Source organism: Protopterus annectens, chromosome 2.part2 (genome assembly GCF_019279795.1).
Source record: "Protopterus annectens isolate FY-2018-M chromosome 2.part2, PAN1.0, whole genome shotgun sequence".
Lineage (NCBI taxonomy): Eukaryota > Metazoa > Chordata > Ceratodontiformes > Protopteridae > Protopterus > Protopterus annectens.
The window spans coordinates 1,109,034,645-1,109,059,154 of NC_056730.1; the positions used below are offsets into that span (position 1 = coordinate 1,109,034,645).

The 24,510-nt window shown below is 38.6% G+C and overlaps 1 protein-coding gene across 2 annotated transcripts in view; it reads left to right on the forward strand.

The window, feature by feature from the left end:
- Nucleotides 1-24,510, forward strand: part of CBWD3 (COBW domain containing 3) — a 950,215-nt gene that overhangs the window by 12,442 nt on the left and 913,263 nt on the right. The window contains exon 2 of one of the 2 annotated variants that reach the window (XM_044064328.1): nt 11,894-12,084. The exons of the other annotated variant lie outside the window; for it this stretch is intronic. The gene's annotated coding sequence lies outside the window, so the exon portion shown is untranslated. The remainder of the gene's footprint in view (nt 1-11,893; nt 12,085-24,510) is intronic. 2 annotated transcript variants of the gene reach the window in all.

Genomic DNA, 24,510 nt, shown 5'->3' on the forward strand with positions numbered 1-24,510 from the left:
TTGAGGTTTAGACTTCTGGCGTTGAGTAGCATTACTCTTAGTTTCTTATCCCTTGTGATACCTATGGAGGTGGGTTTGTCTTTGAGCCTTGCCTAAAAAGGCACTATGGGGTAGCAAGAGCCTTTGCCAATATCCGAAAGCCCAGGGGTGACAGGTGCAAGCCGTCCCTAGCGAAGCATCGTGGCTTGTCGAGCATATTATCCCAAGCTGACAGGCATTGGATCCCCTTTGAATGACACCAGTACTTAAGCCAATTGTTGAAATTGATCATCTTGTCTTCATATTGTGGCATCATTCTTGGTGAGGGTAAGATGCTACTCAAGGTCAGGGTCATACCGGCCTGGGCTACATGCTCAGAGAGCTCCTTTATGTCTCTTTTCATGTAGTCCAGGGAGGTACGTCTCAGGTCATTCACACCAGCATGGACAATGACTGAGTCATATTTGTACTTGCCTTGGAGTGACCTGAGTGCTTGTGTTATGTGGCGGATCTTAGCGCCTGACAGGCTGCTCACCGCGACCCTCTCCTTGTTCAGCCTGGTGAGCGGGACGTCAGTGTGCCTGACGATAGTCACCTATTACAAGTGTATCAAGTGTGTTGTTTAGTCTTAAGGGCTGTGACTGTTTGGCACACTGGCTTTGTGAGATATGTGTTGCACGTGTTTTGTTTTGGGGTAGCGGCTGCTTGGGTGTCTGCTTTGGAGGTCTCTGCTGCTTCGGCAGATCTTTATTTAGAGCCTCCGAGTATGTTTTTGTGTGATTATGTGTTTGGTTTGCTGTCGTGGTAGGTCTATGTTTGACTGGAATTGTAGTAAGTGTGGTTTCCTTCTCCTCCTGACTGGTTATGCCAGTACTGAGTTGAGAGAGTTTAGCCTCCAGTTTGGCTATATGGTTGCATCTCTCACATGTGTTGGAATTTGTTGGGAGGAGGAGAGGGTTGTCTGTGTACATGAGGCAGTTGTAACATTGCCTCATGATTCCCAGATTCACCAGCTGGACCGGAGAGGAGATTCCAAACTGACCATTGGACATGCTAGAATAATGTTGGCAATTCCTTAATAATTGAAAGCCAGGGCCAGTGGGGAGTGAGGGTGTAGTGCTTTTAATTTTTAGTGCTGACTTATATAATTGCTTTAGTGAGCAAGTGCCAGGTAACTTAAGTGCAATGTGTTACAGGTAAATTAAATGCAAAAACGACAAACAGTAACTTTCTTTCAAGTGAAACAAAGAAATAAGTACAGTAAGAAATGCAGATATCACTAGTGATCCACAGAAGCGCTGAGAAGCCGCGTATTAGGTGGAATTAGCGTTCCAGGGAAATAACAAGCAAACAAACAACAAGCATATAAACAAAGCTAGATTCATCTACTTCTAAACTTGGCATTTTCTTACATAAACATTTCTAGTTGTACCCTTTTTGCTCTCCAACTTTCTCTGCTTTGTACATACTTTCATAAAATTTCCAAAATATTTCTATTACCTGTACAGGATCTCTTGCTATCTTCATTGTTACAGGCTCCCTAAGCTTGTTGACAACCCTTTGTACTTTCTGTTTCCTGAGTAATTGCACTAAAAATTTTTGTGCTCTGGCATTATTATTAAAAAAAAAAAAAAAAATTACTTAGCAGTGTTTCAAAACGGATGCATAAGTGACAGGAACACAATTCTGTGTGGAGGAGTGTAGCAAGATGTTTGGATGTACTCCCGAAACACCAGTCTGTGAAGGAGTTCTCTCACCCAAGTGAGTGATTTCTGACAATTTGAAAAAGGCTGCAAAAGATAAGCAATTAGCCTAAGTAAGGAAAAATGTGAAACCTTGCAATCTGCAGTAGGCCATCATTGGAGCTAGATACTTTGTGAATACGCTTGGCGCAGTGGACCAGTAGTAGTAGAGTTAAAGACTTGAAGTAAGCCCTGAGCTAAGCCTTATAAATCACTCCTGTCAAAAATAAACTTGGAGAGGCAAGAGTAAACGTCTAACTTTTTGCTTATTTTTGACAGGGATTTCTGAAGAAGCAGATCTGTATTTGACAGGCAAAACCTCCCTAGGGACAGGCATCCCTGTCTTGCTAAGCAGAGAGGAATTTTCTGCTCCTTCCTCAGAGACCAGCAAGAGTGGTTATCCCTTGCCTGCCAAGGGCACTCCAGCAACTACTGAGGATGTGTCTAACCCCTCATCCATGGTGGCTGCAGGGACTGTACCAGAGGAACCAAGGAAAAAGGCGAATGGTCTAAGGAACCAGAAATGGCAAAAGCAGAGTCACTGATCTCTGACTTAAGCAATTCATTAGCCTGCTGAAGGGGCAAAGGCTGCTTGAAATTGTTTTATTTTTGTGGCTTGAAGAAGGAAGAACTGAGGAACCAGTAGGTTGTTCCATGGTGAAGCTAAAAAAAGACACCTGAATCAGTGGAAGCCTGTTAGCAGTAGTCTGTGAAGTATTAAAAAAGTTGATTTTTCCACCAAAAAATGCAGTGAAAAGGAGTTTATACACTTACCCCAGCATCCAAGAATAATTTAACTCAATTTATAGACAAAAAAAGCTTTAACGATTTTTCCCTCAAAAATAAAAATTGTTCATTGTAAAACATGACTGAAAGTCTTGTGGCAGTCTATAAAAGCACTTTTTTCTTATCTTAATTAACATTTTCTGCAAAAATTATTTTATCAGACAGAAAATAAGATGTGGAAGTTTTTTTCCCCAAAGGGAGTTTATCTGCCCAGCAATGGAGAAGCATAAGCTGACAGTCAATCCTTGATAGCCTGCAAGGAGAGTGCTGTTCGGGGGTGGGAAAGTTCATAGGTTCATAGGTTGGTACTAGGCTATCAGCCCTAGGGCCTATACAAGCCTAGCCATAACAATTCCCTGGCTATTTCTTCCCACATTATTTACTTTCCTGGACCCCTGTCTAGCAGGGCGACTGACGTGATCCCTGGGGTGAATTTCCTTTCTCCCATCCAATCGTCAAGGTTCCTCTTGAAGAGTTCCAAAGAGGCACTCTGCTTGACATGTATGGGCAATCTATTCCAGAGTCTGGGGAGTCTCTGGGCCAGGAACCTATCCCTCCAGCATGTTTTGTTTATTGTGATGACAAGGTTTAGATCCCTGTGTAGCTCTGAGGGTTGGGATTTTAAGTGTAGCATGTCCAACAGCTCTGGGTTTGACATGGCCTTGTATGTTAAGCAGAGATCGCCTCTGAGTAGACGATATGCGACAGAGTATAGCTGGAATTTTTTAAGGCGGTCAGCGTAGGGCATCTGCTTTAGGCCTGTGATTCTTTTGGTGAGGTATTTCTGAGGCCTTTCCAGTTGTTGCAGATGTCTTGAGAGGTACATACCAAATGGGGCGTTGTATTCTATAATGGGTCTAATGAGGGATGAGTACAGTGGGACAATGACCTCCTTTTTTCTGGATGAAAAGCCCTTTGTGATGAGGTGTGCCACATAGAAGGATTTCCTGACTGTTGTGACGATGTGGTTATCGAAGGTGAGACCACTGTCCACCTGTGTCCCTAAGTCTCTTATCACACTTTCTGCGTTTAGTGTACTGCCACCTATATGGTAATTCATGGATACATGTTTTTCCCAAAGGGATAACAGTACATTTCTTGGCATTGAGCTTGAGCCCATGGCTCTGGCACCAAGCATCTGTTTCTGTAAGGCCCTTTTGTAGAGTATCCACATCATTTGGGGATTCAATAATGGCTCCCAGTTTGCAGTCATCTGCAAACTTTGTTAGCCAGAGACCCTTAGTGTTGACCTGTACTTCAGAGAAGTAGATGCCAAACAAGAGCGGCCCCAGGACTGAACCCTGAGGTACTCCACTTGTCACTTGTCTGGAGCTGGATTTGGAGTTGGCTACTTTTACAGTGTGGGTTCTATCAGTAAGCCATTTAGCAACCCATTCGGTGACATAGGGTTTAATGCCCAACTTAGTAAGTTTATCTATGATTCCAGAGTGGGGGATGGTGTCAAAGGCCTTGGCAAGGTCTAGATAGGCTGTGTGGACCACCTTACCCTTGTCCATGGTTCTGGAGACTGATTCAAAGAAGTCAATCAGGTTCAGGAGACAAGATCGGCCCTTCACAAACCCAAACTGGGTGGGGTCCAGTGTTTGAATGTTGCCAATGTCTTTGTTTATAAGTTCCATGATAATACGCTCCATGGCCTTGCAGATAAGGCTTGTCAGACTGATGGGACGGTAGTTTCTGGGATCCAAGGTGGATCCCCCCTTGTGGATTGGGATAACTGTAGCCCTGCGCCACTCAGTGGGCACGAAACCTGAGGTGAGGCTATGATTAAACATGACACTTAGGTGAGGTGCCAGTTCATATTGTAGTTCATGTAGTACACAGCCCTGGATGTCATCTGGTCCCATGGATGATGTATGCTTGGCTGTAGAGAGTGCGTTTTGTACCTGTGTGGCCGTTATTACTGGAATTTGGCAATCTTCCGGTATTGAGATGGGCCATTTAGGGGGTGAGAGGGGGGTGAAGTTGGCACTGAATCGATCTGCCAGGATATTGGCAATATCCTTTGGATCAGTATATTTAATGTCATTCTGTTTTAGCTCAGAGCAGATCTGAGGATTGCCATTTAGATTCTTGACATAGTTATAGAATGCTTTGTGGTTGTCTTTGGAATCTTTGGCAATTTTATTTTCGTAACTAGCTTTGGAGGATTTTATGAGGCATCTCAGTTTCTTACTGAGGCTAGTAAGGGAGTTTTTTGCATCCTGGGATTTTCCTCTTTTCTGCAAAAGTTTCTTCCTTTTGTTGTAAAGTTTGTTTATGGCAGGGGACCACCAGATTGGCTTCCTTTTTTTGGATGAGAGCATTTTGGTTCTATTTGGGATGGCACGATTCATGCATGAGTGGATGTGCTCGTACAATGCCTTAGTGTAGGATTCAGCAGTTGAACTTTCTGTTCCCGTCTGCATGGGTGTTATGAAGTTTGTCACTTCTGACTTGAGTAGCATGAAGTTGGCTTTGGAGAAGTTTTTTATGGTGGTTTCTTTAGGGGGGGGGGGGGGTGGGATGTGGATGTTAAGGGTGATTAGCTTATGGTCAGACCTGACTAACGAGGGGGTTGACCATAGGTATGGAGCATTGATTTCCCATGTTGGTAATGACCAGGTCTAGGTTATTGGAGCCCCTGGTGGGACTATGGATTAGTTGATCCAGGGCATTGGAATTTATGAATTCCAAGAACCGTTCTTGTAAAGGTGTTGGGACATGAGTAGTTTTCCCAGTTAATGGCAGGGTAGTTAAAATCACCCAGTATTAGGGTGTTTGGTTCTATCTTAATATTTTCCAGTATGTTTAGAAGGTATAGTGAGAATCTTGGGGTATGGTGGGGGATCTGTAGCAAGCTACAATATGGATTGCAGTCTTACCTAGTGTTAGTTGCACTTGGAGAATTTCAGACACATTGTGTCGGCCAACTAGCCTGGTGGTGTGAATATCCTTGGTGAATATTGACACTCCTCCACCTTTAGTGTTTCGGTCCTGGTTTGGTGGCCGAAAAGTGTGGTAAGAGTTGTAGCCTGGTATTGCAGGGGTGCTCTCTGGAGCCTTGAACCAGGTCGCAGTTACTGCACAGATATCGATATTCTCCATTTTTAGGAGTGCCTCGAGAGAGTGCATTTTGAGGTTTAGACTTCTAGCATTGAGTAGCATTACCTTCAGATTTTGCATGCTTGTACCTGTTACGGTGGTGGTTTTGTCCTTTGAAGTTTGCCTAAAAAAGGCACTATAGGGGTGGCAAGAGTCTTAGCCAGTAACCTGAATCCCAGGGGCGACAGGTGCAGACCATCACCATTCTGAGGGGCTTGGCACCCAAACAGCTGTTTGTTCAGCTCTGCTTGATCTGCCAATGGTTTGGATGCATGGAAGCATCTGTCAGCTGTTATATCCATAACCTTATTAAAAATGTATAGCAAAGGCTACTGCATCAATGATCAAATGATGAACATCAGAAGGAGATGAACAGACATTTTCTCAAATAACATTAAGTAGTATTACAGCATCAAGGAGTAAGGTGATGAAACTGAATGCTTTCCTGGTATCCAGTACAAGGGCATATAGCTCACGAGAGGTTCAAATTCTGCAAACATTTGATAACTCCCTTGTGTATGTGTGTGATAGAATGCGGTTTGCAATTTAATCAAGCTGGGGAACTGAAACACCTGAGAATGAGAGTTAAAGTTTTGCAAAACATTAAGAGGTGAGCCATGGGCAGAGTATGTAGCATTTATATTAAGTGGTTATGGAGACATTTCGATTTTTGCTCACTATATGAGTGAGTCTTACACTGTCACTCTAGGAAGATCACTGACTTCTTGTAGTTAGTGTTTCAGGATGTCTTAAATTGGCTGAGTCACTGCTGTTGTGTTTTCTGAATTTGTGCAACTTTGGAGTTATTATTTATAGAGAGACCAGGGATGTATGGAATTGTAATTGACCATTGTAATGCCCCTTTTTAATATTATCTTTTAGAACTTTAGCTATTTTTAAGTTTTGATTGATCTCATGATTATTAGATGCTTCACAATAATAATTAAATTCAGTGGTTATTGTCTAAAGAGATTTAAAAACTGAAAATATTTTGTGATCTGTAATGGAGTTACAAAAAAGTAATATTGTGGCCAAACCTTATGAGAAGTAGTGTTCTTTGTATAGTGGTGATGAGATTGGTCTTAGGAAATATGAACCATTTTTTGATTCATTATATTTTTGTAATGCTTCTGTTAACATTGGTGGTAAATGAGATAGACTGATAATGGAAACTTTTACAAATGCAGGGAATATTGGGAAGCTTTGACACAGACTTAAATTGATAGACCTTGTTTGAGTTGCTTAGAAGACTAGAATTTTGGAAGACTGACATGAATAAAATGCACAGAGATGGGACATTTTGGTATGGCTGCAAAATAGAACATTTTCAGGGCAGAATTTATTAGACAGAGGTGGAAAAGGGAAAGTGCAGTAATAGCTCAAATTTGTGGGATTTTGTTTCTTCTGGTATATGTACAGTTACCACAGAAAAGGTAGTTGAGGTATAAGCAAAAAGAAGAAAGGCTGTCTTTAGTGGTGGGTGCATTTGTGAGGAGACTGATTAAAGCACGTTTCTAATATAAAGGGTTTTGAAGGGATTTGGGAAAGTAAGCTAACAAAAAAGGTCTGGAAGGTTTAAGACAACTGGAAGTGGAATTTTGTGTCTTTTGGCTTTTCCAGGTTAGGGGTTGCCACAGTCCGCTAATGATTGGCAGTAGATTTTTACGTGCTGGCTTGCCAGGCCTAACGCACAACCTTCAATGAAGGAACGCCCATTCACGCATGTCGCCACACAGAAGACGCTCTAACTGAGAATCGAATGGGCAACATCTAACTGTGAGGCAACAATGCTACCGCAGCACCACCACCGTATTTATGTATAAAACCATTCTGTTTTGTGTGTTGCACCAGTCTACTGAAGTCTTCATTTGAGATGAAAGCACTTACTGTGGTGCTCTTTGTGTAATAAACTTTTTTTTCCAGTGAGTTCTGCCTTACTTTTTGGCTTTATTTTATTTATTTTCACATATGTTGTAGGTTGTTTAATTTCTAGGTATAAAGATGTTAATGAGGTACATGTTGTTGTGTAAGGTGATGGTATTTAATGCTGTGTAGAAAACGTAGAATGGGAGGTTTGAGAATGTTTTGTATGTCAAGAAGTGACAAAGTAAGCAACTTACAAAATGGAAAGTAAGCAGTTCTGTAGTGTCACTATAAAATGTACTTCATGTTTTATGTTGTGTAGTTCCTCTTTGTGTGTTTTATTTTTGTTTTCTGTGCATATATTTAATGTCTGTTTTCTACACTGGAAAAGAGCAGTGGGATCTTTACCATCCACCTAGATTGCTACAGAGTCAGCCTGATGATACCTTGGTTTAACAGCTCATCTGAATGTTGTGTCTTTTGGCTTTCTGAATAAACCTTAACAATTTAATAAACCAAAGTCAAGCAAAAACGAGGTTATTATAACCAAACAAGGAAGCAGAGAACTACCTCGCAAAGTGAAACAATAAAGCCTTGGAGAGAATTAATGCAGCAAAACACTTTTATTGAAGTATAAAAAACACCATTAACGTAGTTAAAAATCTGTTTTCGTTTCAACAACTGCCTCATGAAGGGTTGTGTCAGGTTCAATTCTGTGTTACAAAAGGACTGATGGAAAACATTTGACTGAATTTTAATGGATCTTCATTGGATAATTAATTTATGATGTCATTTATTTTTGAGTATTTAACATGATGAGTTATGCTTCAGCCCACATCTGATGAAGTTGTTGAAACGAAAACGGATTTTTAACTACGTTAATGGTGTTTTTTATACTTCAATAAAAGTGTTTTGCTGCATTAATTCCCTCCGAGGCTTTATTGTTTCACTTTGCGAGGTAGTTCTCTGCTTCACTGTAAACCTTAACAATGCTGTGTGCCCCATTCCCCCAATGCAGTTTGAGACCAGATATCTGCTATGAGAGTAGAACCCATAGCCTTCTTGCCTTCTGATCTTCCTAACATTAAAGCTGAGTGGACACCCTACTCAGCCTTGCCCACTGTCAGTACTTGTATATATTTACATAATTTATTAAAACTGTCAGATGTAGACGTGTTGCAAATGTGATGCCTTTGTATGTGGAGGGAGGAGTTGTTATTGTTAAAATTATTCATACCTGCTATGGTAGTACCTGGAGTCCAAACATTTCTTAGGTCAGAAATAGAAAGTTCACCCCGGGGATCATTCCAGTGACTGTACTTGATAGAGGCACTGGGAACTAACGGGTGGCACGATACCAGGGCACTTCTATGGGCTAGGCTCGTAAAGGCTCCAGGGCCATTAGCCTAGTACACACCTATGAACCTATGTACGTTGTGTAATTTTCCTTTGGCAGCCTTGACCATTTTTGTTCCATTTACTGTATTAGTATAGCTGGGAATGGTTTTCAGTCTTGTGCATCCTTTTATATGTATAGAGTAGAGATCAGATCTAAGCAGCATGATAGATTTGAGTTTGTTGGTCAGCCCCAGATGAATTTTTTCCACAAATAGTTATGGTTGTAAGGGGAAAAATATTTCTTCTGCAAGGAAAGGACTTGGTTAGCAGGTGCTATAGTACTTTCTTTTGCTCTTTGTTTTCCCCACCTAAAAAATGATTGACTAAATGAGACAAGGGTTGGAAGAAATCATACTCTTTCCCACTATGGCAATCCCCTTGATCTTTGGCCATGGTCATTTGAGGCTCATCTTCAGAATTAGTTTGTAGCTACTGTTTTACCTTAATGACCTTTTCTATTCACTCAGACACATTTGGAATGAGATTTGTGTTTTATCATGCTCTTTCTGCTTGTAAGTGCTGCTGCTTTGACCTTATTTGGTGAAACTACACCCAGGACATTTAAGCAAGCTTTTAAATAATCCATCTGTTAAGACAGGCTTTTTGACATTACAAACTGACTGTTTTGGTTTGCTGTGTAAAGCATGTGCATTGCTGTTATTTAGCAGTGTGCTTATTAAAAATAAACAAAAAGATGAATATCTGTTTGTTCATTCCTGACTATCCAATAATATTTGGCTGTATCAGCAGAAAATATCAATATCTGGCTTCCATTAGCGTTGTTACTTGCCTCCCTCGGCCTTGTACCTGGATCTCTTATTCCTTCTCGGGAAGAATCTAACACTCTTGTATCTTTTTAGTCAGCAGAGAGGAAATTTCATTGTCTGATTTCCATGATGGTGCCTCAAACCTGATAACTTTTGAGTGGTAGAATTTGTGCAGCTTCCAGCTTTAATTCCAGAAGCATGTTGGTGTAGATTTTTCCTTGGGTAAGGGTAAGAAAATTTGTGTGCATTGGTTAAAAGGGTTCACTCTTTGATGTGTATGTGTGTTTGATCCTCGAATGTTTTATTATGTATGCTCAGATATCCATGTGATGTGATCCTACAAGCTGCATTCATGGAATGGAAGGATACCAGGGAGATAGATGTACTGTGTACTGCATCATATTTTCTCATATATTTATGAAAACGTTGTCACTGTGCTTACTGTAGTTTCAAGTGTATATCATTTGAGTTAATGTCTTGCAGATAAGCTTAGTTCATGGAATAGTCTTATACATGCAAGATAATTTACAAAATCAAAACCTTCCCATTCAGCAAGGCACACTGTGTGAGGAGACTGTGAACACTGTGGTCACCGGGAGTTGCACAAAAAAGTGAAACAGTAAATTTAATCAAGCATGGAGCACACAACCCCACTTATGGGTTAGACTTGCTTGGAAAAAGAATTTCACTTTCTCTATTGTCTTTGATATGAGGTAGAGTTGTTCCTTAGTGGCCAGGTTACAAGGGGTAACTTCTGTAGAGGACAAAGTTTCAGCAGGCAGATGAAGGAGCTCCTAATTGCAGTTCATTGCCACATTGCTAACCATTTCTTTTGCTGGTAAAGTAGAATTCAGTGACTGTTTAGACAGACTTCTTAGATGTAGAAGGGGTGCCTTTTGTTCTGTCCTCCCTTCATAAGCCACCTCCAGGTTTTACCTTTCTAAGTTAGAGAAACATATTGACAAATTGAATAAGATTATCCAAGTGTTGCAGCAGCTACAATGTTCTTTCATTAGATCTGTGGTTCAGAATGTGTCATATACAGTTAAATCCCTAGTATCAGCCTAATGTTTAAGGTGTTTGCCTTACAAACACAAGGTGCAGGATTTGAGTCTCACAAGAGATAATTGGCTAGGCTTAAAATGGCTCGCAAGGGCAGTTAGCTTAGTACTAACCTATGAACAAAGTAGAGTTTCTTGCAAAGTTAAGTTGTGAGCCACTGTACTGAGAGTGAAACCCTGCTGTACTGTATAATAATGAAAGGGATTAATGATAAGTTCCCTCTTCCCTTTGGAACAGGTTTCTATCTGGAGTCCAAATTTCTGGAGGGGACAGAAGATGAATGGAGACCCATCTTAGATCTGTCCTGCTTGGAATTAGCTGTGCATCGTTATTTGATGTTATGTTTGCTAATTTCCTGTCTCCTTCTTTTAAGTAAACATCTTTATGCAGTGAGCTATAGCCTGATTAATAAGCAGCATATTGGAAGAACAAAGTTGTACAGTTTTGCATCTTATCATATTTCTTATACATATGATCATTAGTCATTAGTCCAGTTTGACTTTCAGATTTTAACATCTCTTGCTTAATGGTTTTTGTAAGCTTTCCTTAAAACTGGTAGGATCATAGCGCTCAGCATCTTTGCTTAACAGATAGTGTCATCTACTGCTGGTACAGATTTGATTATGCATCCCCATTGATAAGTGCCCTAAGAAGGTACTCCATTCTTTACCAGGAATGGAAAGGAGAAAAATAGAATTAAAAACAGAATTAACAATTTACCAGAAAATGATGAATCCACAAATGATTCTACCAATGCTACACATAATATTCCTGATTATTGTTTGAAGGAAGATGAGAGCTGTTCTTAAATAAAGGTCTGAATTTTACACTATCATTTTTTTCTTCAGAATTCTAAATAGTATTTGATTTAAAAGCCTTTTGCAGAAATGTAAATATTTTTAACAGTAGTACATCTTACTGTTTTGAAAATATATTCAAATATAAGCCTTCTTTCACCTACCCACAGAAGTATTGTATCAGTATTCAAAAAGGCTGATACTAGGGATTTACATTTTCATAGCACTAATATGTTCAGACTTAACCCCTTGTAAAGATTTTTAACCTTTTAAAACAAATTAAGAACATAATAATACTGCCAGCTGGTAAAGGAATAAGTAAAGTTGTTTGGAATTTACAATCTTATAAGGCTGAAGCTGTGAAACTACTCAGTGATGTTTTTGTTTTTTACAGTCACATGGTGTTGGAGCGTACTCTAATGATGAATCTTGAAACTGATCCAATTTTGAACTGGGTTTTGGAAGCAAGCATTATTATCAAAAACGTATAACAAATTAGTGGTGGATAATCCAAGGCTGCAGTTCTGTATTCTTCCGAAGATAAACAAAGATTCACACAAACTCCAGGGAGATCTATAGTGGCAGGTAATGATTCTTTAACTAAACCTTTGTCTGATTTCTTAGCTATGAAACGTATACCTTTGTTAGACTTGGAGTGCATTTAAAGGATATCAGTTCTTACAGTTTATACAAGAAGTACAGTTAAAACCCAAATGGTAGCTTTGTACCGCAGATGTAAACTCTTTTATGCACTGGGATTCTACACTGGTCATGGCTGAAAAGGCTGTGAAGACCAGTCCACCTACCCAGTTATCAAATGTAATAAATAAATACTGGTTAGAAAGGGTTAACACATATTCGTCTGGGTTTATTACGTTTTTATGTCTCAGAGAACATGTCTTAACAGAAATGCTTTATTTTAAGAACCAATGCTGTTTACAGATTAGCAGTACAGCAATGCTGACTTCTTTTGTTCCCATATATGCAGACCTTTTTATGGCATATTTTGAGGACAAGATGATCTACAGTCTAATTATTAACTTATTTTGGGAGCCATAGACATATGTTGGTTCCTTGATAACTGCTGGGTTATCTGGACATACAGTGAGTGCAGAACAGCGTAATAATTTTGTTGTTTTATCTGAGTGAAAACATGTGGGGCTTTAAATTTAACATGGAATTTATGAAATGTACAGTTCATTTTTAGATGCCTTGATATAAAGATGTGATGACCACACTATTGCCACTATCTTGTTAATTTTTACTTTTTTGAAAAAAAAAATTTATTAAACTAATCTGCCAGCAGTTGTCACCCCCCCCCCCCCGAAGTGTTCATAAACCAGAATGATGATTTACTTTATAAATACCCTTTAAATGTATTCTGGAGTGATTGTGGTGAAGTGGCTTCACCTATTTATAGCAGGATGTAAAATCTATGTGCATGTCATATTGAAGCAGCCCCAGGACCGAAACCAGTTCATGTAATGTTTTTCACTGATTTTAATATTTTGAAGTGATTTTGAAGAGACTTCTACTTTACTACTGAATATCAGATGGTGCTGGATTGTGCAAACATGGTATTGAATTGGCTGAAAAATATTGAAAACATAAGCCACAAAGCATCATGGAAAATGATAGTCTATATCACATGGAATCACCCATTACCAACAGTTCAAAAAAGAGATGCCAGAAAACCAGATATAGTGGTCCATAAAATGAAGACAAAAGTAACATTGATCATTGAAATCGCCACAACCAGTGACTCCAGTGTCTTCTGTACAGGGAGACACAAAGTCATAAAATACAGGATTTGCAGGCAGAAACAACAGCAATGTTGAAGGAAGGTACCTGGCAATTCCTTTAGTAGTAGGAGCATACATGTAACCCCATATGAGTTGCATAAGGAGTCATTACTGGGCACGTTGTGGGTGCTGCAAAGAGCACTTCTGATTGACATCAAAGACTGAAACAATACTAATTTCATGAACTTTGATCGTACTTTGACTTATGAGTGGGGTCCATTTCCTTCATGGTATTAGAAACCCAAAAGACTTGGATAAATTAAAAAAGGCAGTAGATTTACAAATGTAATGATCACTACATCACATTGGTTATCACATTATTATTTAAACTTTAATTATTTTAAAAATTGTAAAATTATTGTTCTTAAAATGTTTTGTAATACTTTGGAGCTTTTCTTCCTGGGCCTCCTCTGAAAATGGGCTTTTACCCAGACTTTTCCAGTAATCAACTGTCTGTAGATAGACAGACCAATAAATAAGTTGGTCTCACTTGTATAGCTATCTTGACTTTTATGTAGAATGTCACATTCGGTATAGCATTCTGAGAGTGGTATTGTTGAATGCCCCCCAGGTTCTTTCTCTAGCCCTTTAAGATTCCTGGAAAAATGTATTTTCCTCTCTTTTTTTCCTTTACTGAACTTAATTATATACATGATCAGACTGTGGATGTTACATGGAACCTTAGATGTTTAAATGGTTTTAGGTTTATGCACCCATGTATTTCTGAACATGTTTTATTAAAATGCTTTTCACATTGTTCCACATTACGAGAGGTTGGATGAACCTTGCTGGTCTTTCTTAGCTGCTTTAATACATGTTAAAAAATGACCTTTTCTTGTTCTGATGTTCTTAACATCAGAAGTGAAGTTTAACTTCGTAATGCCTGTGATTACTTTTCTTGTTTTATGTCTTTTAACAATGGGCAAAATGTACATCGTTGGCCCCAGTGAACAGTGTTTGTTTTGCAACACGGTATTAATGTATAGATATTGCCATTTCATGGAAGCAGATAAAATTGGCGTAAGGCTAGGACTGAAGAAAAAAAGCAAGCATCTTTTTATGCTGACTAAATGCAGGTTTGCTTTTCAGCAAGCATAAGAAAAAAAAGTGATGCGTGTGAGTCTGTCTGTGTACGTGCATGCATGTGTTTTTAAAAAATAGAGAAGGAGAGTGAGAGATGGAGTGCATACTTCTCAACTTCCTTTCTCAAGAATTCTGGATAAAACCAATGATGTGTGAGGGAAAGGACCTAAAATCAGGGTCATTCTTTAAATATCACAACCTGCATTATCACAACCTGCATTTTCTGAACAATAGCAAGTATGAAACTGCAATGTGTAGCTTCATTGATTGAGAGTAACCTTCAGTGATTCACCAGTAAAGCGAACATATTGTAGGGACAGTTGAAAGGCATTGAGGGAGGGGGGGTTGCAGTGCCTTACACTGTATTTTTTTATTCATTCATTTGATCACGAGACATCTGAAGTGTACCTAGTTAAGAAAGGTACTGTAATTGCTTAGCACCTTCTTTTTTTTTTTTTGTATGTGTGGACGTTAAATTCTTATCCAAATTATATTTGGATGTATAAAAAGCATTAGGCAGAGGAGGTATTTTACATCAGTCATATAAAAAGTATATACCAATGAAAAAAAGCCCATTATCAAAGTAAAGTAATGCCCTCCAGGATGGATGCTATGAGGGAGTGGCGAGTCTCTCCACTTGTGGTGTTGGACCTCAAAACTCCCCTGCGAGGTCCATTATTTCTCTGATAATGCCCACACTGTCAGGCAGTATTGCTTGCTTACATAGCATTTAACCATTAATAAACCTGTTTGTTTCAATTTCTTTTAGGTTTTCCTTTTTTATCTTGGTTAACTTTTAGTTACCAACAGAAACATACAGATGACACCTTTTATTTATTTATTTATTTATTTATTTATTCATTCATTCATTCAGTCATTCAGTCATTTATTCATTCCTTCCTTGAGCTGAGCATCAGCTCCTTTCCTCTTTCAGTGGGTTTACTGTACCCACATCCCAGGCTCATCCTGACCCATGTCTAGAGATAAGGAGGATGGTGGTGCAGTATCATGCTGCTGCAGGGGAGTGTGCCCTTTGCCCCCACAACCACCGTATGGTAGCCTGGCATGCTACACACTAGCTGTCTTCGGTAAGGACATGCTTGCTTCCACACAGGTGCCACCACCCAACCAAGCAGTATGCCACTTGCAGCACTGAACTTAACGCTGCTGCAGCAAGCCTAGGACCCTACCTCCAGATGAGTAAGCTGGTTAAGTTCCCATCTACCCCAGTCCATTCCCGCTAGTGCCCATGCTGCCAATTAAACACGGGTCATGTGGGACACAGTAAGGGCTTGGTCTCATCTTGCTGCTAATAATTTTACAAGAATATATCTTCTCTTTATTAATTTTTCACACTTCATTAAATACTTTCCCCAAAGTTGTGCTTTTCATTTCCACATTTATAGATTCTTGTTGCTACTACATAATGTTTACCTAAAAACAGAAAACTACTGCTGCCATTCCTGATAGGTATTGATGTACTCTTGATAAGATGGATAGCTGCATGGCTTACAAATTGGACATGGCAAGTATCATGTAACAATTTGATAGGTGAAATTCTTAGTTACAGTCAGGGTGTCCCACAGGGTTCTCTCCTAGGCCCTTACTTGTTTAGATTGCATCTTTCAGACTTAACTTTTCATCTGAGGTGTTCTGTAGTCTGTCTGGAGATAACCTGAAATTGGGTAAACTGACTGCATGTGTTTCAGATAAGGCATATCTGCAAAAGAACTTAACTAAATTGACCATTTGGGCACAGGAGAATATATGCTGGTAAACAAATCAAAAAGTAAATATATGAGATTTGGGAGACATAATATGAAAGGTGAATTTTCAATACAGCATGCAGTTATTGAATTTGTGACATTTAAGGACCTGGATCTAATCATATCAACCAATTGGTTAATGATAGTTACAGAACTGTGGGTTGTATAAAAAAAAATTGTAAAGTTTAGGAAATCAGAAATGATGAAGTCATTGGTAGTTAAATTAGCCCCAAACTTGAGTGTGGAATAACCCTATGCAAACCTTATAGGAAAACAAGCTGGGGTAAACTGGAAAGAATACAATGGAAATATATCAAGGGCATCCATGGATGTGAAAATTTAAGATATGAAGTACTAAAATACTTGAACATGTACACTGTTTCTTACAGATATCTAAGAAGAGATCTTATTCAGGTATATAGGGTATTTGTAGACAACTACCTCTGGGAGTTTTTTGGGTTATCAGAAAGTAGTAGGGAATCATCAGCCAACCTATGGAGAAGATTCTATAGGAACGAGAAGTTTACTAATTGGTTCTCTGACAGAGTAGCAGACGCATGGAACAAACTACCAAATTACATTAAAGCAAGTACTAGTTTAGATATTTTTAAGAATTGCATGGACACTTATTATGGGAACAAGTGATTTGGCATATTGATAGGCTAGAAGGGCATTAATGCCCATGCTTGAAATATTTGTATGTATGTTTGATAGCCTCACTCCTAGAGCTTAACGTTATGGTTTTGATGGAATTAATAATTGACATTAGGTAGTACAGGAAAAAAAATCAGTCTTCATCTTTGCCTTGTTAATTAATTAAATTGTAACTTCCTATAATATAATTTAGACTTATTGCATACATATGGGACTTAAAATATCTGAGAAACTATTCTTCCTTTAATGGGGTGACCCACAGAAGACTCTGTGTCTGCTGGTATATATTGTGCTACAGTCGCCTTATTTAAAACGTAACTAAATGAAAGGAACTAAGCTTAAATAGTTCCACATTGTTTTCTAATGTATGAGAGAGAGGTAAAATTAGAAGCAGGAATGTAATCCCTAAAGACATTTAAATGTAATTTGTTTTTGTTAAAAGAAGTTTTACTGTGTAACCATAGACTTGCTATGGTATGCGATAAGCATCTTGGGGAAACTGAGTAAACCTTCATACACAGTCTGAGTATAAAATGTGATTTTACAGTTGAAGGGTCTGTTATCAGGCAGTCTTTTACATGAATGCTACATTATGAGGCATCTTTTCTTAATCTGTAGTGTAAGAACAGTTGCTAAGTTTCCTTACTGTGACATGACAGACCTTGAGGTGAACACGCGTAGCTGTTCAAAAACTGCACTCATGGCTCTGCTTCATAACAATTGAAATAATAGGAAGAAGACTCTCTAGTGGTGTTAAGCACGGAAGCCTCTATCTCTTTGCTGACAGGACTTGTCCACTAAGCATTTATCAGGCAGGGTAACACAAAAGTTATATACGCATGGAAAACCGAAAGTAATTAAATTAAAATAGTCAATCTAACTTTTGTTGTGACAGGTAGTGACTCAGTCAAATAGCAATTCACTTTCCATTTTTTTTATAAATTCTGCTAACTTGTCTGTAGTCATCTGTTTTTGCCTGACTGGGTACAGTGCCCGTTTTCAGCAGAAGCCTGGGAAGTTAAGGTCCAAGCAATAGTAGATTTACATTATAACAAAGTGTAAACAAGGTCTAAAGAAAAATGAATTAAAATACTGAAATTCATTAAAATTGATTATATCTCTAGGTGGCATTTCCTTTTTAAATTGTAGCAAGTTCTAAGAAGTGACACTGGTGCATATTACAGACGAATTATCAGTATAAGTATAATATAACTACACAGTAGAGGGTATCAAAATTTGACAGCTAAATCTGTAATCATGCTTATTGTAAGCTAATAAAAAAACACAAGTGCTTACACTTCTTATGAGAGACGTGCAATAAACTTGCTTCAGCAAGATGTAAAAAGACAGCTGGGAAGGAATTGTTTAGTAGACAAGAGAAGGAAATTATTTTTTTGCATTATCTTTTAATCTGGAGATTCAGGGCATTTGCAAATTGTAGTATGATTTACAGGTTTGAAGCACGTCTTTTTAAAAGGAAGAAGATTGTTTGTCTGATGGAGGTTGTCATAATGTCTGAGATGTTTATCTACTAGTTACAAGGTTTGATTCTCATCTTAGAGGGAAATTGGATAGGTTTCAAATTGCCCACAACGGCAGGTAGCCTAGTACTTGCCTATGATCCCGAAGGGAATTCTTTTCCTCGTCTTAGCAATGCTTACTCTTTATAAGGAGTCTCCATGTGAGTTGCTGGATTTTGGGGATTCTGTTAGGTGTTGATCTTTTGATGGAACGTTCCTTTCAGGAAAAGAAAAATGTGTAGGATTACATAAATTGTGAGAGGAGAGAACATCATTATAATCTGCCTACAGTATAAAGAGAAGTCCTATTCCACTTTGCAGTAGAAATGTGTATAATTTAAAGACGATATGGAGGAGGGGTGGGGTTAGTGTAAAGATACCTGACAATGGGATAAGGAAGACATATGTAAGATATGATTATGAACATAGGTAGTTGTGGTAGAGTTCTATTCTTGGAGAATTTTGTTCTAATCTTGGGATAAGATGAGAAAAAGAGTATGGGAATAAGGTCAGCCATTCTTCCATCACTAGCTGCAAATGGTAAGTGTAAGAAAGGTGTTTGACTACAAGTCTGTCTTAAATTAAGAGAGTATGATGTTGGCATGGAAACAAGTCTGTATAGCCAGACCTGTTTTAGAGAAGGAATGCTTCCCAACAGTAAACAAAAGGTTAAACTTTGAAGAGCAATAGCTCCTTGGTCTTACAACCTGTGAGAGCTGATGGTAAACAGAAAGTTTCAGTGCTGAAGATGGCAACATAGCTAACTTTAGCAGCTTGTATATCAAGATAGTTAGGAGAAGGCTACCTTTCCATAGATAGTAAGTAAGAACGTTTATAGTATGCAAGTTTATACATTGACGTTTCTTAAAATTATCCAGAGTTCTAAAGCAATACATCATGTTTAGTAGAGGTTTAAACAAAAATGTGTCATAATAGATTGTCTTGTTTCTTATGAGAATAAATCTGTAATCCTAGTAGTATAATTTCAAGTGAAAGGTGACTTTATCAACTGTTTACTCAAGAGTGTTGCCTAAATTAAATGGTTGTATCTAGCCCATTTCCTGGATATTTAAAGAAAAAAGGCTTAGGAGATGGTCTGTGTTAGCGGATTGCTGTGTAAAGTGAGGGTTGTCTTGCAGTCTAGGGTATGTATCATTTATATCATGAGATTTAGTAAACATGATGATCAGACTGCTTTTTTGAGCTGTGTTCCAAATATGATTAGTCATAAGGTTGTTTGTACAGCAGTTGATTTAGAACTACATAATAATATGGAGCTATTTGTTTAAAGAGAAGGATGTAGCTTGGGGTGTCAGATAAGGACCAATACTGAGCTTTGAGAGATAAGAGAATAGTATGCCAGTGCAGGAAGGTGTGTATTTTGGCTCTTTCAGAAAGTTAGTAAACCTACCTAGTGTGATCCTCATCAAATCCAGGTTTTGCGTGGTTTTTAATTAGGAGAGTGTAGTTAACCTGCATAAATATTCTTTTAGGTCAATCAGAAGTGCCTACATGTTTGAGTAAATTGTGTCATTGACACAGTGTTGTGGGGCAACTATGGTACCCCAACCCTTCTAAATCTGTGCTGTGAGAAACTTAAAAAGCCGTATTTATTGACATAGTCCAGTACCTGCCTACATACTAGGATCTCAAGACTAGTATTTAAAGGAGAGAGGTTAGCAATGGGCTAAAAATCTGCGAGAGATGCAACAGAGTTAAATTTGAGCAATGGAATGATAGTATCTCTTTTCCCCGATTTGAAGGATACACCCAGTAGTTGAAGAGAAAATATATAAGCTAGGTCAATGACATCATAGAGCAAGAGTAGTGTTGGGGAAGAAGAAATAGTTTTTGAATAGTAGAATAACTGAAACCTGGCTTAAAACACATATATCCGACACTGAAATCCTTCCACCAGGTTACAACATTCTTTGTAATGACAGACCCCATAAAAAAGATGGAGGTGTAGCCTTAATTTATCGAGATTCCTTAACAATAAACATTCATCCGAAATCTGTCCCCACTTTCAATAGTATGGAAATCCTGGGTCTATATTAGATGAATGAAAGTTCATCTTAGTGAATACTCACATGAGCGAATATCCCGGTACTCTGCGCCTCCCACCCCCCCAAATATATATTCCAACTCCGAGATCGCACTACAGTGAGGAAAGGGTAAATATTCCCCTCTTCACTGTACCGCAATCTCACAATTGCAGTTTCGAGTTCCGCAATATTTGCTCATGTGAGCGTTTGCTAAGATGAACCTTCGTTCATCTAATATAGACCCGAAATCCTAAAACCATCCCTTCATATAAACCCTAATAAACAACTCTGTATTGCTGCTGTCTACATTCCCCCAGGTCAAAACATCCCTCATTTGGAAGATTTCCTATGTTGGAGTAACTAAAATATCTCCCAAGAAACTATTATTCTAGGAGACACTAACATTAATTGGCAAAATCTAACTTACAAAGCTCCTGCTAACAGCATTAACCTCCATAGTTTCACACAACTTATCACAGAGCCTACACGTGCTTTAAATACCCGAGCCAAATCTGTATTGGATTGGATTCTAGTATCTCACCCTCACTACTACTCCAATACCGGCACCCTCCCAAACACTTTGTGACCACCTACCTGCTTATACCCATAGAATCCAAATACAAATCCCCAAACCTCACACATACAAATCTACCAGGAACCTTGCCCACTTTGATCAAAACATATTTATCAGTACCCTACAAGCTCAAAACTGGACCCCAATAAAAACACTGCCTCTGGATGACACTAGATTATTTCAGTAATGTCTTTCTTAGCACTCTAAATAGCTTAGCACCTCTTCGTACAAAAGAAACAAAACCTGACCTTGTCCCCTGGCTAACGAAACAAACCCTTCTGTCTATAGACAAAGTCTGGAAAATATGGGAAAAAAGTAGAATTCAAGCAAATGAACAAAATTATAAATAACTTTGAAATACTGTAAATTCTTCTCACAACTATTCTCCCAAAGTAGTAATCCAAACAAATTCCGGAAATCTGTATCCTCCCTGCTTAATCCTGGTAACATTCAGAATCCATCACCCTCTCCTGACAAAGACCCTCACAAGATAGCACAAATATTTAACGCGTATTTCATTGACACCATTCAAAAACTAGTCAAGGATTCATCTACAAAAAGCAACGCTAACTCCCAAAATACCACACAAATAGACCCCATATCTACCTCTATACACACTATGGTTTCCTCTAATAATAACCCACCCAATCCTCCTTTCTTACTAGAACCAGTACCTACATCCCTAATTCTAAAATTACTAACCAAACTAAAGCCCTGCTCACTCTCCGCTGATAACTTACCACCTGAATACTTACAACTTGCTTCCAAAGCTATAGCTTAACCTGTAAGTATTCTTATTAATCGTTCAATCTCTGAATGTTATGTCCCCAACTGTGGAAAAAGTCTATTACAACTCCACTACAGAAAGGTGGTAATGCACATGATCTTTCAAATTATCTGCTGATCTCCATTCTCTCCCTGCTATTAAAAATCTTATAATAATGCGTACAATCCCAACTACTAAATCACCTAATTAACAGCAACCTCCTAGCTTCCACTCAACATGGATTCTGCCCTGGACATAGCAGATCCACAGCATTACTCTCCTTCACTGATACTGCGAATAAAGCTTTTGATGCTGACCTATCAACTTCAGTACTCCTGTTAGACCTATCAAATACTTTTGATACAGTATCACACCCTAAGTTATTACAATATTTAGAAAAACTTGGGTGCTCCACCCTAAATGATAGACAACAATCGGTTAGATGGCAAAACCAACAATCGGAGTATCTGGCAAAGAACACAGGAGTCCCACAAGGGTCCACTTTAGGACCACTACTCTTTTTAATATATTAATTAGTGATCTTAATAAAGCCTCACAACAAAGCATTTTAATTCAATATGAGGATGATTCAACTATCATCTCATCCTCCAACAATTTCGCTAACTTCCAGAAGATCACACAAGATGCATTCACATCCATAGAAACCGGGCTAAATGACGCTCAATTAATGCTGAACCCCCAAAAAACTGAATTGTTACTATTTTCATCAAAACCTCCAGCTGCAAAATTCGATTTTTTTTTCACATAACACCTGTTCTATTTCTGTGTTATCTGAAAAACATTTAGTAATCACTATTGATAAACTCGTTTTTGAACAACACATTCTCAATACAGTAAAGAAAACACATTTCAAACTTGGAAAACTGTACCGACATAAACGCTACCTAGATAAACAAAACTAGCAAACACTTTGCTTATCCCAACCCTCTTGTATGGAAGCCCCATTTTCACCAACCTTCATACATCCCTCAGTAATAAGGTGCAGTCTTGCTACTACAAGATAGCAAAATTTGTCTCTAACATGCCCAACCGCTCACACCAATGCAAAGCTATCTCAAACCTGTCTTAGCTTGAATTTCACCACTACCTCTATTATACAACACTTGCTCATAAGCTAATTTTCAAACCTGATAGCTGTCCTGCACTCCAGAATATCTTACACACACACAACCCAACTCGAACCCTCCGATCTTCAGAAAGGATACTTTTAAATGTAGCTAAGCCCAGCAAAAGAGAAGGACAATGCTTATATTCCTACAACATTGCCAAACTATGAAATAGCCTCCCCACATACATTACTTAACTTGACTCCCTAATGGCATTTAAAGCTGCACTAAAAACTCATGATTTAAATAATCCCAGTTTGTGAAATACAGTGTAAGCCCCCTTAACCTCACACACTTAACTATTCATATCCTACTCTTTAACCCTCTGTTATATTTTCTTCCTCCTATATATGACCGTTTCTCCTACCTACGATATGTGCAATTTATAAATGATTATGATTACTATCTTGTGATAGAAAGTATGTTATTATGAATCCATACAGTCTGATAATTATGTATTAACTGTATTCCATTGCACCCCACCCTATGCTAATGTATGTATATCTCTTTCACTTTGTATTTGTTCTACACAATATTTGATTACCCGTGGAGCCTTTCTCCCCGGCCCTCCACTGAAAATGGGTTTCTGACGCAGTGGACTTTCCCGGTCAACAAATCTCAATAAATAAATAAATAAATAAAGGAAGATAGAACATTTAAAGAAACAGTGATGTATGTCACTTTGATGGCAGTTAAATTTTGTCTGTAATGGCTTACAGTAAGGTGAGGACTTGTCTGGCATACATTTTCTTAAAAAGAATTTCATTATGACATAGATGCATGTCTGAATTATCTGGTGAGTTATTAGTGGCAGAAGAGGATTTATGAGCATTAGAAATGGAGCAGAAATAGTATATTAGAAATGGAGCAGAAACAGTATTTAAACAAGTCTGTAGTCTGAGCAGGAGCGAGAGAGACTTCATAGAGCAAGATTAGTTTTGGGGAAGAAGAAGTAGTTTTTAAAGTACCTGTGACATTGAGGATTCCGCTGCAATAAAATAATGAAATTAAATAACAGATGTTTCCAGAGGGTGTTGTTGCATTTACTACTTTGTGTCTGTTCTTGAGATCCTCTTAGCTGTTGGATGGATTGTAGAAAGTGGAGGAATAGTGACTTTCCATAACTGCTGTGTTGGTTCCCTTTGTTTTATGTTATCCTTGATGCCTTTTAATTGTCAGTGGACAGTGTAAACCTCCAAGTTGCTCCTTATTAATAGAATGCATTTTGTTGTGAATGATGATTAGGGTGATTGCAATGCTGTGTACCCAAGAATATACATCTTTTGAGTGGAGCTGTGACACAGAAGGATAAAGCCATTGCTGTGCCCTAGTTGACCTTTGTTTGATTAGTGGCACAGGCTGTGAAGGGGCCATGGCGAGGATGGGAGTGAGTGGCCAACATTGTCCCACCCTTCCAGGGAGAGTGAGGCAGCCTAGGTTGAATGCAGAAAAGCAACTTTGTAAGCCTGGTGGCCTCTATGATGCATAAGCTGTGTGCAGTGGTTTCAGAAGGTTGTTCATGTGAGGTAGCATGCATACACCTCTAAAAGACAGTAATCATGGAGCCTACAAGGCCACCACTGGGTAGTGGGAGTTGAGGCACACTTTCTGTCAGCAGTATGATGCTGCTTTCTCAGTCTCCTTGCTGGCCATGGACATGGTTTAGATTGAGCT